The 16411-nt window shown below is 33.4% G+C and overlaps 1 long non-coding RNA gene across 1 annotated transcript; it reads right to left on the minus strand.

The window, feature by feature from the left end:
- Positions 1-13801: 13801 nt before the first annotated feature.
- On the minus strand, positions 13802-15793 carry LOC126594761 (uncharacterized). The gene is made up of 3 exons (XR_007613411.1): positions 15704-15793; positions 14363-14462; positions 13802-14261 (listed from the first exon to the last, which is right to left on the minus strand). It is a non-coding gene; the product is annotated as an uncharacterized LOC126594761 (long non-coding RNA).
- Positions 15794-16411: the final 618 nt, after the last annotated feature.

Raw genomic sequence — 16411 nt, forward strand, 5'->3', positions numbered from 1 at the left:
TTAAAATCCTTTATGTAAGGAAATTTAACGATGTGTTGTTTTCGGTGCCAAAAGGCGTTGGGAATGTCAGAACAGATATCATTAATAAGTTTCTTTTGAAAATTGTTAATAGTTTCTAACAAAGACTTATTTGTTAGCTGCTCCTCAATTCTTTTATGATTAATTTCTTCTTTTAAGAAATTAATATGTTGTGTTTTGTGAGTGATTAAATTAATGGATTGCGATATGCTATCCTTTTGAAGATGTCTTAATTTTTTGAGATCTGTTTCCGTGTAGAACTCAAACGTGACCTTTTGTCCTAAAACTTGGGTGGTAATCCAATTGTGATGAACCTTAAAAGGATATATAAGTGCCATAAAAGGGAGTCCTAAAATGACTGGATCAGAAATATTTTTTATTAAAACAAATGGAGTTTTAAAACAAATATTATTTTGGCAAACATGCGCTTTGGGTATCTCATAATTTAATTGCATTGATGATTGGTTAGCACCACTAAGTATTTCGTTTGACTTATGAAAATACTTAGTAAGAATTAACCTTTCTTGAATACAATTCAAGTATGTGCCCGAATTAATCAAAGATTGACTCAAAATGAAAATCATCAATTATTACTTTAATTTTATAATACCATTTCTGAATTCTTATTTTGTCTAAAAGACTTAAGACTAAATCTTGTGTGGATTTCTTACCCGAATGAGCATCTGAGTTATGATCTGAAGAAGAACTTTGTTCTTCATCATTATTGTTAACAAGTGTTTGGGTTTGAACTCTACTAAGATGTGTATGAATTTCTAGATTCTTAGATTTTAAGATTCTAATTTCATCTTTGATTTATTAACTTCGTGTTGTAGATCCTTAATTGTGATTTCTTTCTTAGTCTTATTGAACCTTTCTAAGGTTGTGCTAAGAGAGATTTTTGGAGTTGATTGGAATTGGGGTTGGCTAGTGCCAAGTTATTCAAAAGAAACCAAATTTTTTAGTTTCTTGAGATAGAAAGATTTGAGTTCAGGGTCATTGACTTTACTTATTAATTCGATCAGAAGATCTTTTTGTTCTTCTTGTTTGTTAAGGACTGATATTTTGTTACAGCAAGTATCGATACATCCTAGCTTGATGTCGGGAGATGAAAAACTACTTGAGGAATTGTTATTAGAAGAGGATAATTCTAAGTCATCTTTTGATTGACTATGGTCTGTGTTCCTAAGTTCTAGGACTTGGATTAACTGAAGTTTCTCTTCCTCAGAGATCTTCAATTGGTTGATAGTTTTCTTAACACGACATTTGTTGGCGTAATGGCTAGATTTGTCACACTTGTAGCAATTTCCCTTTTGGTTTGGATTTTTGGAGTGGATTTTTTCCAGAGGGTTTCCTCTTCCACTTGTTAGATTTGGGTTTTTCATAAAATTGATTGGGTTCAAAGTGTTTGTTTTTGGTTTTGTATTTATTGGATCTGGGGTATTGTCTTTTTGAGTACTTGTTGGAGTAGTTATGATAAACTTGTGATTTTTTCTTTTTATTGGAGTGAGCAATAAGAGGTAATCCGTATTGTTCACAGAACATTTCTAGTTCATATTTAGCTATGGATTTATCTTTGTTGACTTGTTTTGGAATTTTCATATCGATACACATTTTTAATTCTTCTTTCTGGATAATATTAATTATATTTCCATAAGTAAGGGTATGATAATGTATGACATCTTCTTCATTAACTAAGACATTTCTAATTTTGTGTGCAAAAAATTTTGGTAATCCATTTATAAATTTTTCTTTCTAAAACGGTTGGTTACTGTCTTCTCTGAGTATGACTTTAGACATGAACACATCTTTGTACCATCTAAAGTCACTTAGAGTAGGATTCTGGTTGGTAATATAACTATTAGCAACCATAGAGATATGTTGAAGTTTATTGAGAAATTCTTGTTCTGACAAACCATCTATATTCCGTTCATAGAGTTTATCAGAAGAGACTGAGAATTGATTTTGGATATTTCTTTCTTCAAATTGAATATCTGGAGGCGTTGATCTAGGATACCAATTTTTAGTAAGAGATGTTGGATTAATTCGTTTATTTGTGATTCTTTTAAGTTCAAGATTCTGAAAAGCTTGTTCAACTTTTCGGATGGATTCTGAACCATCTTCTGACTCAGATGATATAGGAGATATACACACACACAATGTTTGTTTTAAAACTCCATTTGTTTTGATAAAAAACAGGTCTCCCCTTCATAACTCTTCTATATCCTTTTAAGGTACACCATAATCGTATAACCACCAGAATGTTAGGACAAAAAATCACATTTGAATTTTGCATGGAAACATATCTCTAAAAAATTAAGACAATTATAAAAAGATAGCATCTCAAAAACCATCAATCTAGTTACCCAAAAATCACAACAAATTAATTTCTTAAAAGAAGAAATTAATTACAAAAGAATTGAAGAACAATTAACAAACAAATCTTTGTTACAAAGCATTGACAACTTTCAAAAGAAACTTGTTAATGAAATTTGTTCGGATATTCCCAACGCCTTTTGGCACAAAAAACAATACATTGTTCAACTTCCTTACAAGAAGTTATGGAATTTTGCAAAACAGAAATCTAAGAACTTTTCAATAAAGGAATCATTAGGAAAAGCAAATCACATCATGGTCTTGTCCTGCTTTTTATGTCCAGAAAAATGCTGAATTAGAAAGAGGAACTCCCAGGTTAATCATTAATTACAAACCTCTTAATGAAGTCTTGGAATGGATACGGTATCCAATTCCCAACAAAAGAGATTTAATTAAGAGACTTAGTCAAGCTGTAATCTTCTCAAAATTTGACATGAAGTCTGGATTTTGGCAAATTCAAATTCATGAAGATGATAAATACAAAACAGCATTTGTCACTCCTTTTGGTCATTATGAATGGAATGTAATGTCATTAGGTCTTAAGATTGCACCTAGTGAGTTTCAGAATATCATGAACGAAATATCTAATCAATACAGCCATTTCTCAATTGTTTATATTGACGATGTTCTCATTTATTCCAAATTGATAGATGAGCATTGGAAACACTTAAACATGTTGCTAGGATAATTAAGTCAAATGGATTAGTTGTCTCAGCACCCAAAATTAAGTTATTCCAAACCAAAATTAGGTTTTTAGGATACAATATCCACCATTCAACCAATAGATAGAGTAATTCAATTTGCAGATAAGTTTCCAGATGACATCACTGACAAAACCCAATTACAGATATTTCTAGGATTTTTAAATTATGTTGCATAAATTTATCCACATCTTAGACAACAATGCAAACCCTTGTTTGGTTGTCTAAAAGAAAATCCATCATCATGATCCAATACTCATACTTCCATAGTCAAACAAATCAATCACATGTTAAGACTTTGCCCTTTCTTGGCATTCCAACTCCTAATTCCTTCAAAATTGTTGAAACTGATGCCTCTGGAATTAGTTACGGGGGTATTCTCAAATAGTCAATTTCTTTCAAATCCCCTGAACAAATTGTTCGTTTCCATTTAGGAGTATGAAATTTAGCACAAAGTAATTATAATACTATTAAGAAAGAAATATTATCTATAGTATTATGTATTAGTAAATTTCAAGATGATTTATTAAATCAAAAGTTTTTAATCAAAGTCGATTGTAAATATGCAAAACATGTTTTACAAAAAGATGTTCAAAACATTGCATCAAAATAGATTTTTGCATGATGACAAGCTATATTAAGTATTTTTTTATTTTGAAATCGAATACATCAAAGGTAGTCAAAATTGTATCCCTGATTTCCTAACCAGAGAATTTCTGCAGGGAAAGAATGACAGTAAGAAGACCTAATCAGATGAGGCTTCTAGCCACTCTAATATATATATATATATACATGGGTTTGGATCTGGGACATGCTTTTGACCCACATTTTGACACCCATTTTGTACGATTTACTTTGTAATGTATTTCAACGATCCGAACCGTTTATATTAGGATATAATAACTCATTTTGTAAGGCCCAATTCTTAATGTATTTACAATGATCCTTGCAAACAATTAGACAAATCTAAAACCATTAAGACATAAATTTGTTGTGAGGAAAATGAACAAATATGGTTTTACAAAAAAAAAACTAAATTTACTCCTACATTCATATGGTTTCAGATTTGATTGATTTTTTATAGACATAATCTTTGAGGGAAGATCTAAAAGATAAACAGTTCAGATTGTTATAATAAATTACATAATAGACTTAAAAAAATGTGTGTCAAAATGTGTAGAAAGCATGTGTTAAACATTTCACTCGATCAACTATATGTTTTATATATTTGTTTAGGCCGAGATGGATTGACCTAAGGACCACAGTTCTCAGCCCAGCAAATATCCATTAGGTCAATAGGATTTTGGCCCACGAAAGGATCTGTTTGACCGAGTCCTTATGAAAGTAGGACTGTGAAAAAATTAAGGATAAGGGTGGCTCAGTCGAGTCCTACACACATGTAATTACCAAGGATTAGAATAAACCATGAATAAATGTGGATTATCCCAGGGATCATAATGCATACATGATCAGATAAAGATGGATGAATCTCATAATGAGACTAGGTTCAGGGTCCTATTGACAATAAAAAAGACCGACAATAGAGGAAAATGAAGTTTTGACTAAGAGGGGATAAAAGGAATATTCAAGCAAATGTTGAGCAAACACAGTCCTATTAGGACTCTACCTCATCAAACTTGTTTATCAAGGAAGTCTCACCTTTAAATAGAAGAGGCTCTGCAACATTGAAGGCCCCTTCAACTCAACAAACAACTCAAACGCTCTATGAGAAATCTCTCACTCTGCGTGAAACTCTTCTCACACTTCTTGAGGAAAACACTAATTATCTTGACATTCCCGTCAACACATCTTTAGTTTGGATAATACTGTGTTAACAACCGGCGAAGTTTGGACCAATAATACTAGAGCCATAGAATAAAGCAATCAATAAGCATCTTTAGTTTGTATTAACAACAATAGTTCTAGTAAGTTGGTTATCTATTCAAGTCTCGGCCGGAAACAAGTTTTTAACTTATTCACCGAAAGAAGTTACTTCATTAGCTTCCAACGAAGTAGAGTGTTCTTTAATTGATTATTCTCAAGTGCATTTTGCAATTCGGCATTTAGACGGCTGAACCACGTTCACCATAAAGATGCTCACCTCCTTTGAGTACATGTGTCCCTACAACCTGATACCGATTCGGCACACCTATATCTCCTGAATATATATAGTCGATGCAGCTGAACATAGTGCAAGAGATCCTAAATTTTGCAGTGACCTAACCTAGTCTTCAAGTTCTAGAACCCAATGCGAGATGTGTTACTTCCTCAACCTTAACTGCTCGAGTACATAAGTTAGCAGCACATTTGACACCATCACAACATATATTCTACTTGCCCCGATCAAATTCAGTTGTAAGTTGGCACACCCGTATTCACAAGAATGACATAGTTAGCTCATAGTTACTCAGCATGTGCACCACATAGGCCTTGTACCTAAAATGTAGGAATACGACGTGTGGAACACATTAGTGAGTTTTGCTTATATTACGGTGTACAAGATTGTACAAATAATTTTGTTCCTTTTCACCTTCATTAAATAAATAAAAAAATCTTTTGTATTTTGCTCACCCTATTCATAGTAAATAGTACCTGTTTATGATGAACTCTTAATTTAGACTACACATTCATGACGTGAGAGCATGTTAGACTGTATGATTGTTGGTCTGATGATATGTTAGAACATAAACATACATTCTAAAATCAAATAACACTTGTGGAGAGATTTAAAATGTTATAAGCATTTTGAATATGTTACTTGGTCTAATGCTAATGTTATAACCAATTAGCATTTGCTAGACTTTTATCATTGAGTCGTCCAAATGTATATATAAAAAAATAAAAATAAAAATAAAAAAAGTGAAAGAATTCATCATAAATATGTTACTTTGTCTCATACCGTCAATTTGTTCCATACTTGAATGCATAAGCCAACTATATTGGAATGATTTTTTTTTTTAGGAATGATCTTTGATTGAAGATTAAGAAATTAAGTGGTTTTGATTATAATTGTGAAGATATGTTATTTGCATGGGGTAGGAAGGGATCCGCATGTTAGGATTGACAGTCCTATTGGATAGAGAAAATCACAAACTAAATTAGAAAGATAGACACCAAGGATTTACGTGGTTCGACAATTTGTGCCTATCCACGGCGCAACGATCAATCTTCCACTAAATCAAAATAATGGGTACAACCAAAACAATCTTACCAAGCCGAAGACAAGGCTTGATGAATACAAGAAAGTATAACACACACTCTCTCTGACTAAATGTCACAATTTGTGATGGAACACTCTCACTCTCAACCTTAGCGTGGAACAACTCTTAGAACACACTCTCTCTCTCTCTGTCTTTCAAAGTGGTATACTTGCTTTTGGATGATCAGCAATAGTAAAATGCCACTTCTATTTATATGCATACATGAAACATCCTACTAAGTCAAAGAATTAATTCCACCACTATCATTGGAAGTCGAAACGTTCATGCACCATCCAATGAATTGGCCTTGAAACTTCATATATTCATGCACCACATAGAGTTCTCATGTTTTGATTAATCTTATTTGTAATTCCAATGTATAGGGTGAATGAACCAAACATTACATTCCTTTGAATGTAGTATCCTTCAACAAATCATTAGTTCTCTAAAGAATTCTAGAGATTCCAAACCATCCTTCATCATGGGATGGAACCATGCTATACCAACACCATGTATTATCACGTATATGTAATTAATTTTTTTTTCCGCTATTGGTTGGTTGCAAAAGGATGAGAAATTTTGTGTGCCGGGAACACCTTGCCCCATGATGTTACCGTTTCACGTATTATAATATGAGGGGACAAAATTAAGGATGATTATTCAACCCCTTAAACCTGATAACCATTCGAATGACGCAAATTTGAGGATGAAAATTCAGATATTTTTTGGATATGGGAAAAAACCGTTAATATTATTCGATTAGGAGTTTGGATATGTTTACAGGGGTCCCCAATCCGTATCTGTCCCCAAATCTAATCTGAATATAATATTCTCACGTATTTAAATGATTTAATAATTTGTTTTGTCTTTCTCCCTTAGTGGCTATTATATTTGCTTTTGTCAGCCTTTTTTTTTTTCTAGGACCAATTTGCCTTAATTTGCTTTCATATTTGGCTTATAATGAATATCTGAAGAAAGTATTGTTAAGTTTTTTAAGATTTGAATGTGGATATTTAATGATGGAATTAGAATCCATTAAATTCTAATGTGTCAGTTGAACGAATAATTATTTGGCATTAACGAAGATGGATATAACCGTTAACCGATGAGAAATATGTTACCCCTTAGGTATGGTTATGGATAATCCCTGATGGTTAATTTGCGGTTATGAATATAGTTAATTTTCGTGGTTATGGAAATAGATATGACATCTCCGTCTCCAAACCGAACCATTGTCATCCCTAGACAAAATATAGTTCATATTATATGTACATTTTTATAATTTCAGTAAAATTATAACACCACGTTGTAGTGTCAAATTACCATCATGTAAAAAGATTCATAAAACTGTTCTTTTCTTTTTCTACCAAAAAGAAAGGGATATAAAAAAGAAAATTGTTATTAGCACTCCAAAATTCTTATTTTGCACTCCAAACTTTATATATTTAGAAAGAAAAACAAATTTTGAGAAGTGCATAATTAGATTTTTGGAGTACAATATTCCCAAAAAAAAATTGGCCACTTTAGTTATTCGTTAAATAAGCAGAAACACTTCAAACATATTTCATTTATTTCGTCCGGCCAGTGATGAAATATGATAATCTATAATATCCCAGAAGACTTGGTAGTAGGGGTGGGCATAAAAACTGCAAAACCGCATCGAATTGTATGAAAAAACCCGAAAAGAACCGAGTTGATCGGAAAAGTCAACTTTGAGTAAAAATCCGAACCAAACTAGTTCAAACCGGTTCCGATTTCGAAGGAACAAGAACCGGTCGGAACCAAACCGAATTGTTTTACTAATAAATAAATAAATAAATTATATATATATATATATATATATATATAAACACACGTGTCATGGTATAATAGGTTGAAAAATTAGTTTCACCAAGTTGCAAAGCAGTGAATCCATCCAAATTAAGGCTCACCCACCCTAAAATGTTTTTGCTTGCTACTGTTGGTACTGCTGCCAATATCAGGGAACCAATATCAAGAGACCGATGCTGCTTAAGTTCTTTATGTTTTTTTTTTTTTGTTTGCTGACCAACCAATGCACATTTCTTTTAATTTTCTCTTTTTGTTAACTTGGTGCCACTGCCAAAGACATTTGCATTAAAAAGGATTTGTGTTGTATGCAAGTTTATATAATCATTTTAGAAGACGTATTTGAATGCATGATGATTTAGTGTTCAAATAATTTAGTATTCGGAACCGTAAACCAGCAAGAACCGGAATCGGAACTGGTATAGACCAAACCGTACGATTATAGTAATAAATTTAAGCGGAACCGCACTAAATCGAACCATTGATATTTTCTGGTTTCGGTTCCAATTTAGGGATGGAACCGCACCGTGCCCATCCCTTGTGCATAACCAGAACTAGTCTTGTGGAAATTTTAGGGTACTAGGAGAAGAAAAAACATCGATGAAGACCAACCACTGAGTAGCCGTTGCCTTGCCTGCAAATGCAGGCTGGATGTCAGTGGAAAAATAATAGTCCATCCCGGCCGTATAGCTTTCATTGTCATCAAGTGGAGTAGTTGTAGATAGAGATGTAGAATTTTTTTATAGACACCGCGACGACCACTCGATTACCAAAAGGGAAATTACCAGGAAAAGACGCTAATATAAGTGCCGCGCGGGGTCTTAGGATTGCGCAAGGATTACGCGTGGAAACTTTCATTCGATAACTCATATGAGAGACTTGCCGGAGCCGGCCGGCAATCGAAAGCTTTTCTACAAGATATCGTCAATCTAGAGTACTATGGTAAATAACTTCAGTTAGCTTTTGTTGATTGGTGCACCGTACGTGTCAATGCATCCAACATTTGCAAAGGAAACCTGCATATATACTTAAGCTTATCTACTCTGTCTCTGATTTATAATGCAACCCTCAATCAAATGAAGCTTGTAGGGCAAGAAAATTACGTGTTATGCTCTGGCCTTGTCCCCCCGAACTTAAAGTTTGTTCTACTTTTCTACATATCAAAGGCTGTCTGTTGAGCTAAAGACTACTGTATACGTACATATTTATCCATATCCACTATCTAGCATGTATCTGTATTTGGATATGTTGCCCCCCAAAAAAAAATTTATTTGGATATGCTAATCTCCAGAGATTGGTGGAGTGAAAATCAAGTAAAGGTTTAGAAACCTCAACCCCAGTTCGAATTCCCATGAATGCATTCTTTGGGCCAACCTGCATCAATTAGTGTGTAATATTTCTTTATTATAAAAAATTATTTGGATTATGATCCGGGGAAGTTCATAACCTTATTACCGAGCAATTTCAGTCACATGGATTTCTATTTTTTTCAACCTGCTTAGAATAAAGAGAGATATTAAGTATATTTAGTGACTTCAATCGAATTCATTCATTTTTGCATCTGTCATATTCGGTGACTTAATGGTCAGCCTTGCGTGGAAAAAAACTAAAAGCAATCGAAAGAGCTTCAATATATCGATCCCCTTGATCCTCACAAAATTGCTTTAAACGCATGCATGCTTTGGCCCAGGCGGCAGCAGAAGAAATTATGGAGTTGTTGGTTTAATTTGGTTACCTGTTAATTAGTTGTTGATCTATCATTAGCCAGGTAGGAATTGAAAGCATATCTACCTGCTGGGTCCTGAATTATATTGGAGTGTAATGGCAAGTCTTTAATTCTATTGTCTTTTAAGGGTTTTTCTTTCACTCATTTTTTCCTGGAAAGTTCCTACGATTCCAAATGATGTATATATCTTTTAGTAAACATATCCTATTACAGAATTAATCCCCCTTTGGACAAATTTCTGACGTTTATATATATATATATATGTGTAGTACAGAGATCATATGGTAGTACAAAAATGTAACAACAATAACAACAACAACAACAAAGCCTTATCTCACTAAGTAAGGTCTGCTATATGAATCCTAGAACGTCATTGCGCTCGGTTTTGTGTCATGTCTTCCGTTAAATCCAAGTTGTCCAAGTCTTTTATTAGAATCTTTGTTCAAGTTTTACTAGCTAGGTCTTCCTATACCCCTATGGCCTTGAGACTCTGTCTCGTAACCGTATCTTCTAACTAGAGTGTCTGTAAGTCTTCATTTCACATGTCCAAACAAACAAAAATAGATTTGTGGTGACGAGCGGTGACTGAATTAGACTTTTGTGGGCAACTTCCGGGAAAGTCAGTAATCTCTGAGTCCAAATTATATTATGACAAATCCCATCTTAAGGTCCACACATTTCATCCTTAGAAGTTGTACTACGTTTGATGCCCATCGAATCGGATTACGCACAGCAGAAAGAAAAATATCATTCTCAAATCGAGCGAAACGCCTTTTGCTGAATACTTGAGTCATTGCAAGTCCGTCAGTATATGTGCAAATAAGATATTCACTCGTTTATGGAAGATGCGTGTCTTGAAATTGTTGGGAGGAATATATATTGCTGCAAAATCGGTCTTTTTACACGTACGTATGTGCTTTGATGCTATCTTTGTTTGTCAATAAAGTTATGTTCTTTTACTCTATCTTCTTGAAGTTGTTCTTCTCCTTTTTTCGACATATGGAATAGAATATCAAACATAAGAATATCTGATCATCTGATCTTTCTGCATTTTCCCCGGAGGCCAGCTGATTCGATCTTTTAAGTTCAATTTCCTTCTGGAGCAATATATACACGAAGTTTCTTGGAAATTTCCTTCTATTGGTTTCTCGCTAAGGTAGGTATGTGTATCTTTTCCAATATATATATATATATATATATATATATGGCTTTTTAACCAAAATGATTCCTGAGATTTGCATAATACATCACTTTGGTTCCTAATGTTGAAAATCAATAGAAATGGTGCTTGAGATTATCCACCATCCATTATTTTGGTCATTCTGTTAAAAACTCCGTTAAGTGTTCCGGAGCTCTTGGCCGAAAGTTTGGGCAATTTTCAAAGCTTCGTAACTCAATCGTTTCTTAACCAAATTTGACCCATAATAGATCAAAATGAAGATAGGAAAGTGTAGAACAAGATTATACCTATTTGGAAAGCCATTGATTGCAGGTTATGACCGGAAAATAGCCTGAAAGATGACTGGTCCATGAGAAAATCGGAAAACTCTCCGAAAACTAGGTAAACTTTAAACGTTTATAACTTCTTCAATACTCAAAGAAATTGAGTGATTCAAAAACGAAAATCATACTTCTTGATGAGACCTTTCTCGACGGCTAAATCGTCGTGGTTTGGCCGGAAAACGGCTCGAAAGTGGCTGTCTTGGTCTCAAGTTAGTCACTTTCAAGCCGTTTTCCGGATAAACCATGGTAAATTAGCCATAAAGAAAGGTACCATTCTCTTTTTCTCGTTGAAAAGTATGATTTTCGTTTTTGAATCACTCAATTTCGTTGAGTATTGAAGAAGTTATTAACGTTTAAAGTTTACCCAGTTTTCGACGAGTTTTCTAGTTTTCCTGCCGACCAGTTACCTTTCAGCTATTTTCCGGCCATCTCCGGCAACCATTGGGCTTCCAAATAGGTATAATCTTGTTCGATACTTTCCTATCTTCATTTGGATATATTATGGGTTGAATTTTATTAAGAAACAATTTAGTTATGAAGCTTTAAAAATTGCCCAAACTTTAGGCCAAGAGTTCCAAGATATTTAACGGAGTTTTTAACGGAATGACCAAAATAATGGATGGTAGACAATCTCAGGAACCATTTATATTGATTTTCAATCTCAGAGACCAAAGTGATGTGTTATGCAAATCTCAGAGACCATTTTGGCTAAAAAACTTTATATATATCTTTTGCAGTATATTATTCATGTTTTTCCTTTTGCATTAATGCAAATTTGCAATTACTTTGAATGGGAAACGAATAAAAAGAAATCAAATCCTCGCAACTTCATATTTGATTCTTAGCAAATAGTTTGAGGTCTAACGGGCGGAATGCAAAAGGCAATAATTTCAAGGAACAAATTTTAAGTGGATGTAAAAAAATTTAAGTGGATGTAAACCATCATTTTGGCTAAGAATGTATATAAAAACATAATTAAATATACATATTTAAAAGATGGGCTTGTTAATTATAGAGAGAAAAGTAAAACAAAGGCACAAGGTTAATGCTTGCATTCCCCCCTTATAGAGATGAGTTCGTTCCTTCACCTACGTATGACGTATTTTTACTGTTTCATAATTGGAACCGTTTTATCTCTTAATCTTCACTTGAAGATCGTCCTTACAAAAAAATCATTCAAATCAGATATTGTTTAGTATGTATGAAATCAATAAACCTTTTATCGTGAACTTGCAACTTGGTACTGACATTGTTGATTTATTTGATACATTTGATGATTAAACGATATCCGATTCAAATGATTTTTAGTACGAATGATCTTCAAATGAAAACTAAGAGATTAAATGGTTCCGATTATAAAATTTCTACGATGGAGATACGTTATTTGCAAGTGGGAGAAATTGCTCATCTCCTAAGAGGAGAATGCTTTGCTTGTATTGTCCAAGATAATAATGCCAAACATTACTTGATCCTTATTAAAATTGGCTGTTGGCTAGAGGCTTAGAGCTACTCAGAAACTAATCGAGACGATGTTGGTTAGAGTACTCAATTAAAGTTCACAGTTTGCTCAACGCATGGATTTTGGGATGTTGATCCCAAGGAGCTTAGTGGTCTTTTGATTTTTTTTTTTTGATTTTTTATTTTTTGAAAGGATAGTGGTCTTTTGATTTAGGCTCAGTGAACATATATAGTTAGTTTTATTTAATCCAATATTTATGTGGTTTCAAATTAAATTAAATTTTTGCATTCATTTTTCATTTGTATGACTATTTTGCCCATAATAATAAATATGAAATTAAATTGAAAATTCCTAATTATATGGTTTTTTAATTTAAAATTTCAACAATATGATTTGCACTTGAAAAACATTCAAACAGATCAATTAGCGAGTGTGACACAACTATTTACCTATGATAATTATATCTATAACACTTCCAAAAAAAAACCTTGCCAGAGAAAAAGTTTGTCAGGTCAAAGTTGTTTTCATTGCCATAAACTTTTAACCGACACAAGTTTATCGAGAAAGATTAGTCGGACAAAATCAGTCACTAAAAGTTTTACTCAACGAAATATCTATTTCGTCAGCCACAATAGAGTTAGACTGAAGAATACATTCGTCGGGCAAACATGTGTTGATCGTATTGACTCGACGAAATCATCTTGCTCGACTAGGATATTTCGTTGCCCAGAATCAAATAAAATAATGTTATAAATTTGACCCGATGAAAAAGTTGTCGGGCCAACTATAAGTAACCAAAATTTGAAAATAATATAATGTTTGGCTGGACGAAATTCGTCGGGCTAATATTTTTTAAAATTTTTAGAAAATGTTAAAAAAAATATTTGTAATAAATAATTTATTTAATTGTAATTATATTAATTTAAAAAGCTATAATTAATGACAACTTTAAAAATTTTATTTAATTACATTCAGAATAAAATTGTCTGTACAATTATGTTAAAAAAACTAAACATATAAATGTAAACTACTCGGCTGGATGCTGAGGTGGCTAGAGGAATGGCTTATGAAGGTCGCTCAGGGGCTCATGAATGCTTATACTAGAAGCTGACAAGGATTGGCTTACCCTAGCAAAGTACGTGCACATTAATTTGCGCACAACAGCTTCTCTCCGCACCACTTCTTCTTTTTGGTGCACTAACTCCATCTCTACATGCTGAAGTTTGGAATCAGTCTCGGTCGAAGGATTATAACTCGCTGAAGAAGACGACCTCTGAGGTCTTAAACCCGACTTGCTCATAGGCCGCAAAGTTCTTTGCCTTTCCATCGCCTAACCTCGTCCATCAGTAACTGTAGATACACCTTTGGATCAGGTATCAGCTTCTCCATAGGCATGTCTGGTTGCTGCTGGGATAGTAGGCGAGGTACTCGTCCTTCTTTAGTGTCATAAAAGCCTACAAAAAAAAAGGGGAAATCAATTAAGATTTTTTATCATAATTTAAACCTTATTTATTGTAATGAAATTTACAATTAAATCATAGAAAAGAATACTTACAAAAATGCCGTTGCAACTTGGATGTCATAATTGGCATGTGTCTCCCCCCAAACATCCACCTTCGGGAAATGTGAACCTGTCGCTCGCCATTCCTCAACCCCTGATTTTTTTTGTAAAGTAAAACATATAATTAAACATTACTAAAGAAACATAAAAATTGAACTAGAATTAAAATGGATTTGGATCCCATTCGGATCCAAATTGTGGGGACCTTAGGGATCCTCACATCTTATCTATCACTACAGTTGACACCTACTTCAACTAAGACCCCCTTTCTCATAGTTTTTATATTTTGGAATAAATCGACACGGATTAAACACTGTGTCGCAGTGTCTATTTCCTTATTTTATTTATTACATTTGGATTTAGACACTGCAACACAATGTCTATTATTTTGTTTCGTTTTTTCCATCACTCAAACGCCTCCTACATGTTCTTTTTTACATTTGGATTCAGACATTGCAATGTAGTATTCATTTCCTTGTTATGTTTTTTACTTTTGGATTCAGACGCTGCGTTACAGTGTCCATCTCCTTGTTTTGTTTTTTCCATCACTCCCATGCCTCTTACATGTTCCTTTTCCTTTTCTTTTTTTATTTTTTTTAATTTTTTTTAATTTTTTACATTTGGATTCAAATACTGCAACGCAATGTTCATTTCATGGTTTTGTTTTTAGCTTTTGGATTCAGACTTTGTGTTGCAATGTCCGTTTTAGTTTTTTCCATCACTCACATGTCTCATATCCTCACACGACTTCTCATTTTTACATTTGAATTAAGACATTGTAGTGCAGTGTCTGTCTTTTGGCTCTATTTTTTAGATTTGGATTCAGATATACTGCAATGCAGTGTCCATTTCCTGGTTCCGCTTCCTTGAGTTGAGCAAATTCCTCCATGTAAACTAGGGGGGGGGGGAGGGAGTGATAGAATATTCTTGTTCTAACTATTTATAATATCTTAAAGGCCATATGACATTCATAGAGAGAAGAATAAAATAGTTAAGTTCTAATATAATGAAAGGATAGAAGAGTCAAGTTTTAGCTATTTATAATAACTTAAAGCTCATGTGACATTCATTACTGACCTATGCCTAGTTAATAAAAATATATCCTTGATTAAGTCCAAACAAAAACATACCATTGATATATGGCTAAATAGTAAAGTTTTATTGATTTAAATCTTAATAACTTTGCACTCAAGAAAGAGTATTTAAGCTTGATATTCATCGGCAGCCGTTCTCACAGCTTAAGCTTTTGAGACCATTGTCGCTTGTCTATCAATTTAAAGCTTAATAACTTTAGTTTTACCAAGTAAGACTAAACTTAAATACAAGCTTACTTACCTGGAGATGGTGAAGTACATTCGTCGACAAAGAATCAAGACCGTCTTCTACGTACTTTCAACAAACTAGAATTTTTTAAAACCTAAACCTTGGCTAATGAGAAATCTTTCAGAATAAAGAGTAACCTAAAAGATTAACATCAGAACAGATTACTTGGACGTGAAATCATGCCCCCTAAGCAGTGCCAAAACCAATTGACAAGCAAAGGTCACCCCACCTAAGCACACAGATCGATGGACCAAACAAGAACAATTAGAAATTATTAAAACAACCAAGAAAAATATGGTGGGGATGAAAGAAACTGCTAGAACTCCCTTTCCACTTATAGTATATATGCATATCTATCAAAAAAAAAAAATATAGTATATATGCATAAATGACTTAGTTGTTAATTATAAAGAGGTGAAAATCAAAGCCAGCAGACACTACCAATTGATTTAGCTGATTTAAGTACTGTCTGCATGAAAGGTTTCAGGCCGATTCATGTACATTTTTGGTTTCTAATACTGCAAAGTTATTCTTTATCCATTTAATATTACTTTCTCTAAATTAGGACACGTTTTTATTAAAATAAGCAGATTATTGCATCATTTTAATACCTTTCCACCTATTCGTGCACTTTTTTGGGGTTAAGTTCCACCCTAGATATTCTTATATATATGATTGCTGCATCCAGTTTACATTAGTCCGTTTTGATTGCAGTTTTAC

This window comes from Malus sylvestris, chromosome 13 (genome assembly GCF_916048215.2).
Source record: "Malus sylvestris chromosome 13, drMalSylv7.2, whole genome shotgun sequence".
NCBI lineage: Eukaryota > Viridiplantae > Streptophyta > Magnoliopsida > Rosales > Rosaceae > Malus > Malus sylvestris.